This window comes from Pieris brassicae, chromosome 8, assembly GCF_905147105.1.
Source record: "Pieris brassicae chromosome 8, ilPieBrab1.1, whole genome shotgun sequence".
NCBI classification, from domain to species: Eukaryota; Metazoa; Arthropoda; class Insecta; order Lepidoptera; family Pieridae; genus Pieris; species Pieris brassicae.
Genome location: NC_059672.1, coordinates 1,808,677 through 1,818,662, shown reverse-complemented (window position 1 = coordinate 1,818,662; position 9,986 = coordinate 1,808,677).

The following is a 9,986-nucleotide window of genomic DNA, read 5'->3' as shown; positions in this document are numbered from 1 at the left end:
GAAGGAATTTAATTTAAAGTCTATCGCAAATGGATAACAAATTTTCTGTATTGTAATCATTTTAATCACAACTGTAATTTACATCTCTTTTGACATTAAAGAATGGCCATAGTTGTCTTCCTGTAATAAATTAACGAAGCCAATGACCGTGGTTGGAGATGTTCATTAAATTCTTAAAATGGCGATCGTTATCATTAAAGTACCCGCTGCGCTTCCGCGAAAGTATGGTAATTTAGGGTTGCCAATATAAAAAATCATAGTATTAAATCGTTTATATGCAAATAAATTGATACATTCAGATTGATTACAAACAACATCGCACAGTCATTCAAATTGATAACATATTGTCATAATAATAGGAACAGTTAAGTTATTTATAATTGTTTCATAATTCTTAATCATTTATTCATATAGGTAACTCAATGTACACTTATGAACGTCAAAAATGAATATAAATTTACTGTCAGTTCTCAAATCAAAGGCGTAGAACGGAAAGGAAGCCACTCTTTTTAATCGCCAAGTTTTTTGTTTTACACAACGTTTGTAAGGTTGCAACCAATACACCATGTTCCACATGACATCTTAAGTCATTAATAATAATAAAATAAATTAAAACAAAGTTTTATCCTCTATCAGTAGGAGGCATGGTGAAATAGGAGCACGCACTTATATTCTCGCGGGAACAACACGCAAAACTTATGCTATCAAATACTCTGGAATAATGTAATCATAAATGTTTTAAAATAACAATAACTTTAGCATTGTTAGTAAAGATGGTAAACAAATATACAAACTTCCTGTACTTTACTCTCAGTAGGTGTTTCTTTTTTATTTTCGCCTGAAAGAATTCGCTCGTTAGCAATAAGCCCGCCCTTATAACTTTTGAAACCTGTTTACATATATGTTTAAAGTAACTGTAAATAAATTTATACACATACAGTCTTTTTTATTTGAAATTATTTGTCGATACATATAACGCCATCTATTGTCGAGAAGTTGTATTTGCGATATTCCACAAAATATTTACAATACATTCTAATGATACTTTATTTTTCAATACCCTATATTTAAAACGTTTTGGCAAATTCACATAGTACAACACTCACGCTCTATTATTCTTGTTTAATACATAAGCAGTGGCCCGGAAGGCTCTTTCTTAAATTCTAGCCAATAAAGATTATCAGAAACGTGATTTCAATCAGATTAGCCTAATAACCCTCCTTCAACGGAGAGTGGACCTTTACGTCACTCCAATGAGGTTCCGTCACTTACCATGGACAGTGGTCAGAGGAGATGTTCGGATTATTATCTGCAGCTGAATTTCATCATCAGAGTCGAGGCAGAATACGAACGTCCACACGGTTCTCCTTGACGTCCGTCGTTCTACAACTGAGGCAGTTTTTGCCGCATGTGCAAGCAGCTGCCCACTGAAGGATTTCTGAACCAATTCGACTTAAGGTCCTTCAAGAAGAGAAAAGTGAAACACTCGTGAGCCAGAAGGCTCCAGAAGGCAATGACGGTGTCCACAGGGACAGGGCGGTATCACTTAACATCAGGTGATCATTGTTACTCAGAAAACAATAAATTAAGTAAATTAGTTGTGCAACACTTAACAAACTCATGATACAATAATTGTTTCACTAAAGAACTCGGATGTCTTTCAAAGATTTAGAGCTCTTTGCCGTCGCCACACTTGAGGTTAACAATATCACTACAAAAGTTAAAAGCAACATGTTATCAACCCTGAAGTCGTGATAATTAAAAATGAATTATCTTAATCATCAATAAATGGAATTTCGTAAATTTTCTCCTTATAACAAATTCATTTACGTGCACTGAACATAATTGAATAATAACAGTTATTTTATGTGCAAAATTATGTACTAATGGCCACATTATGTTGAATATACATTATTTGATGTAGTTTAAATTCAAATATTAACTATAAACAGCTGTTTAAAGCAGTGGTGGATTTATTTTTATATTTTTACTGAATTTCCGATGATTACGGTTTAAAAAAAAACACCATTAAAATACTCGAAACATAACCAATTTGAGTGTACGACAAACCAGGCTCCAGAAGATAAACCACTCCTTATACGGATATTGTATTCGTTTTTAACAACAAACTCTCAAGCGAAATTAGAGAATTATAACTCAATTAATTCAAAGCCCTCGTTAAACGTAATTAATAAAGCTTTTTATAAATTTGACGAATACTTAAATGATCCTAAACCTGGGATTGATTTGCACCAGTTCAAACAATTTGCCTGACTCAAAACTTAGCGAATAAAAAGAGTGACGGAAAGTTTTCTGCCAGTTCTTTTTGCCCGCTCTATGACCTTGACTTGCGAACTGGTAGTAAATGTAAATTTACAATTAATTTAACTTCTTTTCGGACTATGTGAACTTGTTTACCTATATTAATAAAGTTATTTTGAGTTTGATGAAGATAACAGAAACAGAAGAAGTCAGAAGAAGATGCAGATAAAAGTCAGCAACAATTTTTGTCGACGACTTTCCCCTCTCACTAGTACATTTGGTGTAGCAAACTTTTCTGGAGTAAAACAGATAATTCGCCGCCGCCCAACCAGTAATCCATCCTTGGATCACACTTTGTTCGACTGAAAAAAAAGCAATATTACAGAAAATGTCGTTCTCAAAATCCTCTTACTAGTAATAGGACTGACACGTATCAACAGATACACTGCATAGTTCGTGTATAATTTTGTGCAAAAATCAGAACCAAAAAAATATTTTGTGCGATTTTTCAACGAAATTCGATTTTCAACGATTAAAAAATATTCTAGGACATGACAATTGTAAGGAAGGGCGGCAAAAACTTCACAGACTATTTTATAAAATGTATTGTCTGTAGAAAAATTAACTATGAATTTTGAATGAATGGAGAAGTCTTTTATTGATTACATGTAAATTAATTATAATGTATACAACATTTCAATGTGTAAAATAACTCTTAATGATTGTTAAATTATTTTCTTGATCTTATACGAGATATAATTTAACAATAAGCTTCCTAAACCATTCATATTATTATTATCAGTGGCGCTACAAACTTTTAAGGTCTCGGCTTCAGATTTCTGTATCTGTTTCATGATCATGTGGCAATCTAACAGGCAAGTAGTTGATCAGCCTCCTGTGTCTGACACACTACTACTATTAGGCCTTAAGGCACGCTGGTTTCCTTGACCGTTCGTGCGAATGATAAATGCGCACATAGAAAGAAAATACATTGGTACAAAGCCGGGGATCGAACCTACGACTTCAGGGATGAGAGTCGCACGTTGAAGCCATTATCGCGACACTGCCTTAAACCTTCATCAAAATTCTGGATGGTGAAAACCGTAATAAATTCCGTGCAGTATTTGAGTTTATCGCGAACAGAGAGACTGACTACCTACTACTACAAGTACTTTCTTTGATCTGATCTCAGCAACTACCGGTTGCAATAAAAGTAAAATATTTTTATTTCAATAATTTATTATATCATCAACAACGTTTATTTTATTTTGATTCATTAGTTTGTCTAAGCATATGTTGTTATCTCAGTAACTAAGTGTATATTTTTTCAAAAATGTCTTTAAATTTTAGTCTGAGTCTAAGCTGACAAAAAGCTGGTAAAAGACCTGGAAGGATAACGTTACCATGTAAGCTGGAAATACGCCAAAAGTATAATACGAAATAATCTCTCTCCGAGCGGCTCGATCCTTTGGCGTTGCGAGAGACGTGGGGTCACTCTGTATCTTCAACCGCCTTTACCATGGAGAGTGTCCAGAGAAGTTGTTCGGGTTAATGCCTGCAGCTGAGTTTCATCATGGGACGTCGAGGCAGAATACGAAATTCCACCCGTATCACCTCACCGTCCTTCGTTCCACAACTGGGCGTTATTTACTGTACTTTTTGTCGCATACCACCTCTATGTGGCTGCCCACTAAATTATTTCCGAAGCAATTCGACCTAGGGTCCTTCAAGAAAAGAGCGTACCCATTCTTAAAAGGCCGGCAACGCACTTGTTAGCCCTATGGCATTCAAAATGGTCATGCGTCGTTGGTATCACTTCACGTCAGGTGAGCATCCTGCCTGTTTGCCCCCTGATCTATAATTAAATAAAAAATACATAGTCATTAGTTAAATGATAAATAAATACTTCCAACCTAGTCTATAACATCCCTACGATGTAGATGTTTCATAATATACAAATAAAATCCAAGGCTTATAACGTATATATTTTATCAATTACCATTGTAATTTTACTTCCTGGTTATATAATAATTCACTGTTCACATGGCAACATCTGCGTAGATTGTTGACACAATTTGACTGCAAACGAGCGAACAGATAAAAAATAACGATTTACAGAAGGCAACACACGTGTTTCGTAGATCGGTTTGAAATTGGAATGTATCTTTTGTCTCTGGAACTAAACGTATTTTTTGTCAAATATTACTGTAAATTTTGACTAAATATTTCACGTCATTAAGACTTGTTAATTGAAGTAAATACAATCCCTATTGTGTATATATTAAGGGCGGGTTTTACGTGCTGTTATTTTAATAGGAGTAGAACTTAATGTTCATAAACTTTGACCTTATGTCAATTTGTCATTGTTTATTTGGTAAAATGTCACCAATGTTATGGCGCGAAGGCTTGACATGTGAACGATTTTATATCGATTTGGAATTTATGGTTTGCAGCTTGTTAACAAATTTACTAAACCAATTATAATTAAAAATACCAATTATCAATACGCTTTTATCCTTCGGTTTAACTGAACCATAATAAAATATTAATGAATATACAATTCCATACAGTTGAGAGATTGATTATAAATAATAAAACTAAATCAGTGGCGCTACCCTTTTACGTCTAGGCCTCAGATTTCTGTATCTGTTTCATGATCATTTATCAATCTAATAAGCAAGTAGGTGATCAGCCTCCTGTGTCACACGTCGTCCACATTTTGGGTCTAAGGCAAGCCGGTTTCCCTTTGATGTATTCCTTCACCGTTCGATGAATATATGTTAAATGCGCACATAGCAGTACATTGGTACACAGTCGGGGATCGACCTCAGGGATGAGAGTCGCTAAAATCACTAGGCAATATTTTATTTTTGAAATTATGTAATACGTTTTTTCATATTTATGGTCTACGTTTGTCTTTGCTCTTTTGGACAGTATATAGCGAAAGGGGATTCAGGTGGAAAATAACGTCCACCCGGAACAACTGTGCGTTCCGTCTAAGTATGGTTTCTCAAACTCACTCGGGACTTAAAATTCGCTTCCTTACTCCATTACATGTCCTTACATGTCGCTGGCTGCCTCTTGTCCTACTATATTAGTACCTATGTTTATATGCGTGGGTCTTTGTAAAAATAAGGTTATATAATTCATTTATTTAATATATATAAAATTGATACTCATTAGTCTCGCTAAAACTCGAGAATGGCTGAACCGATTTGGCTAATTTTGATCGTGAAATATTTGTGGAAGTTCAGGGAAGGTTTATACGGTGGCAAACAAATAACAAGTTAAGATATTATTACTATATTATTATTATTATCCCACTGAAGTATTTCCGAACCAATTCGACTTAGGGTCCTTCAAGAAAAGAGCGTACAAATTCTTAAAAGGCCGGCAACGCACTCGCGAGCCCTCTGGCATTGAGAGTGTCCATGGGCGGCGGTATCAATTAACATCAGGTGAGCCTCCTGCCCGTTTGCCCCCTATTTTATAAAAAAAAAAAAGATTACTAATATAATTGAATTTCCCATAAACACTATTTCTAGGAAATGTTTCATATCTTTTATCTTTTTAAAAATAAAATCTGTCACTTGGTAGTCGTTTGGTTTCGTAGCTGCAATATGAGGTCACTTCGGTCTGTTTTAAAAAGTTTGTATTAATTTTGACACAAATATATGCAGGTGATATGAAGTTCACCGGGTCACCTAGTAATTAAGATAGTGAACGTTTAACAAGCTAATTTAACTATTAAAATTGTCTAGCAACTATTTTTTATTTCTAATGTTTCTCAAATATATATACCACTTTTTATAACTTTCTCTTCATTCGGGTTGCCTGGAAGTTTTTTTACTTTTAATAGAACTCTGTTTTATGTCATTATTATTAATTAATTTGCGTAAAGGTAAAAGTGAACAGCTGCCAAATGTTGCATATTCACGTAACAATTACTATGACTTCAGCTGTAGGAACTCTTTGCAAAATAAATAAATTCAACAAATAACACTGTACATGTATAGACTACATTATAATCTATGGTTAGTTAGGGTTGTCATCGATCGGAATTGGCGCCAAACTGTCGACTCTCCGCCACCCCTTCAATGGAACTGCGATTTGCTACACTTCAACAAATTGCTTCCATTGTTTTCAGTTTACGTAGTTTTATGTCTACGCTTGTCAGTTCTATGTGAGATATTTTCTAAGATTTGTTATTCTTTATTTAGAAATAAAAATATTTAAATACTTTTCTAGCACAGCTACATTGACAATTGACATAATCAATGTAATCTGTATGGGCTTTATATATTGTCTAAGTGTTTGATTTTAATTTATTTGTGTAGCGATTAATCACGATTTATCACCTTTTGCTTATTCTACGCTAAATTTGTTTTATTATAGTGATTAGGAATTTTAAAAAATATGCTTTGCTTATGGGAGACTAATTACCGAATAAACGAGTGGGACAGCCTATAAAGAGTTGCCGGCTCTTTTCAGCCCGTTATTTACGTCGTAAGGTTCACATGTTCGTGACACCTTAAACAAAGAAGCATCCAATGGCACGTGGTATTGGTAATTGTAACAGACACGGGCAGCATGCGGAATTTCCGTTTTCCGAATAGACCGCGCTTCACCTGTCACACGGCAAGGTGTGGCCACGTGCTACCCTAGTTTTGGTGTTCCACTTGGGTCCATAAACCCTTAACCTTGAACCTTGGGTCCTACTAAAATATTAATGCTCATGGTTTGTACCTTTACTACTTTATTCATAATTTAATTAAAAGGGTGCGAACGGTCAGGATGCCCATCTGATGTTAAGTGTTACCCATGGACTCACACTGCCGGAAGGCAGCAAGTGTGTTGTAATTGAAATCGAAGTAACTGTACACTTATGAACGACAATATTATATATGAAATTTAAAGATCAATGCGTAATTTACATTTGAAATGAGTTTTATTGCGTTTTAACCAACATACTCTTTACGTCACGGTGTCAACACAATTTGACAGAAAGAAACAAAAAATAACTTAAGGTAATTACAATTAGGGTTATTAGGCAATATTCAAGGTAAGAGACAGGCTGGAAGAAGGAAGAAGAGGTTGCAGAACGAACGGGAGTGGACTATCACATCCCCCGAGGAGCTGTTTAGACTAGCGCAAGATACCCGGCAATTCAAGTTCTTAACAATCTTTAGTAATAAAGTGGCACCAGAAGAAACTAAGTTGTATTATGTTAGTAAAACTTATTCATAACAAACTTTTAAACCATTTACATAACGTTATGAATCCTTTCAGCTATCTGTTGCTGCGACGTAAGTGGTGTTGATTGATGACGCCTTTTTCCGACTTTTGACGACGACAGAGCCCACGGACCACTGGCTGCCGTCCTGACATTCCTCTCTCGGTTTCGATTGACATTCACCATGCTCGTCGGTTATGGGTATAACTTCCAGGACGTACTTGGTTTAGTCCTATCCAACCCGACTTCACCATCCATGATTGCCTTGTAACTTGTTTACCGCTTCTCATTCAACTTTTCTACGTGGTTAAATCATCAGCATTCTCTTTCGTATCTGTTACTTTCTCTTCAGTTTTGGTCCTCAATAGTACATATTTCATTAATTATGTACCTCGAATATGTTACGATATTCTGAGTGTTTTACTGCAGTAATGAAATAAAAAACTTCATCCATTGTTTTTACTTCATATATTCAATTACGTAATTGTAACGTAACGTTACTTTAATACATATGGCGACTCGCCTAATATACTCTGAAATATATTTTTAGGACGTTTTATAACAATAATAATAATTTATTTGAAAGAATGTGGTACAAAAATGTTATGGTGGTACAATCTAAACTTTGCATCTACCACACATAATGGCGTACAAATTTGTCTTAAAGGTAGAATTTTACATAGTCGTTACATTATGAGTCATATAATTATAGTCAATTCTTATATTATTTTATCACTACATTATCACATTATTAAAATATATTATTACGTTATTAAATTAATATTAATTATGTTTCATTCAAATGATCATTAATAGAATAACACATTTGTTACGTTAAAAGGCACGTTTTTCTTTTGATTTTTTATAACGTTTTATACATTTTATTGGGCCGGGTCATCAATGGATCGTGTAACAAGAGCAAAGTGGAATTGAATCATGCCATTTTGCAAGCCCCTAAACAACACCTGTACTTAAAAAACACATCAGGTGGCGTAGACGTTAATCAAATTATTATGCCTTTACGACCTTTTTCTAATTATTAATTATTTATCAAAAATATACTTGTATATTTGGCTTATCGGGGATCTGTTTCATTAAAAAAACACGCCGATAAACTCCTTCATTTACCTAAGTCGGTTAAAAGGAAATCATCATCATTATTTTTGCCCCAACTTCTTAGTCTTATTTATTCGGTGGGCGGCCGCGCGAGGCCTCCGGGTTCATCCTGCCCAGCGCCACTTAGATGTTACGACAGCCCTACGTCACAGACCTTGCGGTCGCGAAGAGAGATGCCAAGCATTGCACGCTCCAGCACCTGCAGCGTGACTCTCAAGCTTTCCGTCGTGCGTTGTGTGTGACATTCAGAATATAATGGCGGGAAAATAATAAACGGCTCAAATATAAGAGTCTTTCCTCGAACATTGATTTGGTTTCCTTTGGAGTAGAGACTCTTGGGCTGTGGGGTTCAAGTGCAATTGCTAAATTAAAATTAAAGTTGGTGTCTGAAGGTGACCCCAGAGCTGGTGTTTTCCTCGCTTAATGCCAGCGATAAACGTACACTGCCACTGGGACTTTTAAATTTTATTTTTATTATTTTTTAAAATATAAGGTAAAATATTGTAAATACTGTATTTGTGTTTTGGAAATAAAATATTTTAAACATTAACTATATATTTATAATCAGGCCTCTGTATACTAAAAGCAACTTGACCTTAAATGTCAAATAAGTTCTCATTGTGTTCTCATTGTACCATATTATGGTATAGTAGCGACATCTATACTCTACGGCTACAATCAATACGCCCTTACAAAGTTATATTGCTAAGGATATACAACTAATCAACTTTAACTGGAAATTGGGCCAGTGTTCAAGCTGATTGATGATCATCCCTCTAAATTGAGGAACTGTTCACCATCCGTCATCAGATTCATACCAAGCTTGAGGGTGCAGTGCTTTTCGTTCGTTTCCGTTTAGAAGAACGTCTTTGGTTCGATTAAATACCGCTGCAGCATTACCGACGAATATTATAGTATATAATATCACTGTATATATATATGATTAAAACTAAATACATTGAATACCAAACTATAGAGTGCCTGTAACTGTAAAAAAGCGTGTCGTGAGCTAATTAACCTAACATTAGTTAAGTTACATATATATATTAGTAAACATTTAAAAGCGTAAAGAAAATCTAAAAAATCATCGCACACTTCAAGCCAATATTTTTAACCCCTTTTTATTCATAAATTGTAACATTCTCCAATATCGGTTGTTACTCAGCTTTAAACAAAGTGTTTTTATTTGAACATATCCATACAACAACCGCCGTCGAAATTAACTCATGTATTATTTAGATATACATATCGCTAATGTATTTCTGACAAGAAAGACCATAATATGTATAATATGTTTAATAAGATTTAGAAGAACGAAAAATTTAAAATAATAAAAATGTTTTCAACGCCATCTATTGGGATCCTAATTAATTCT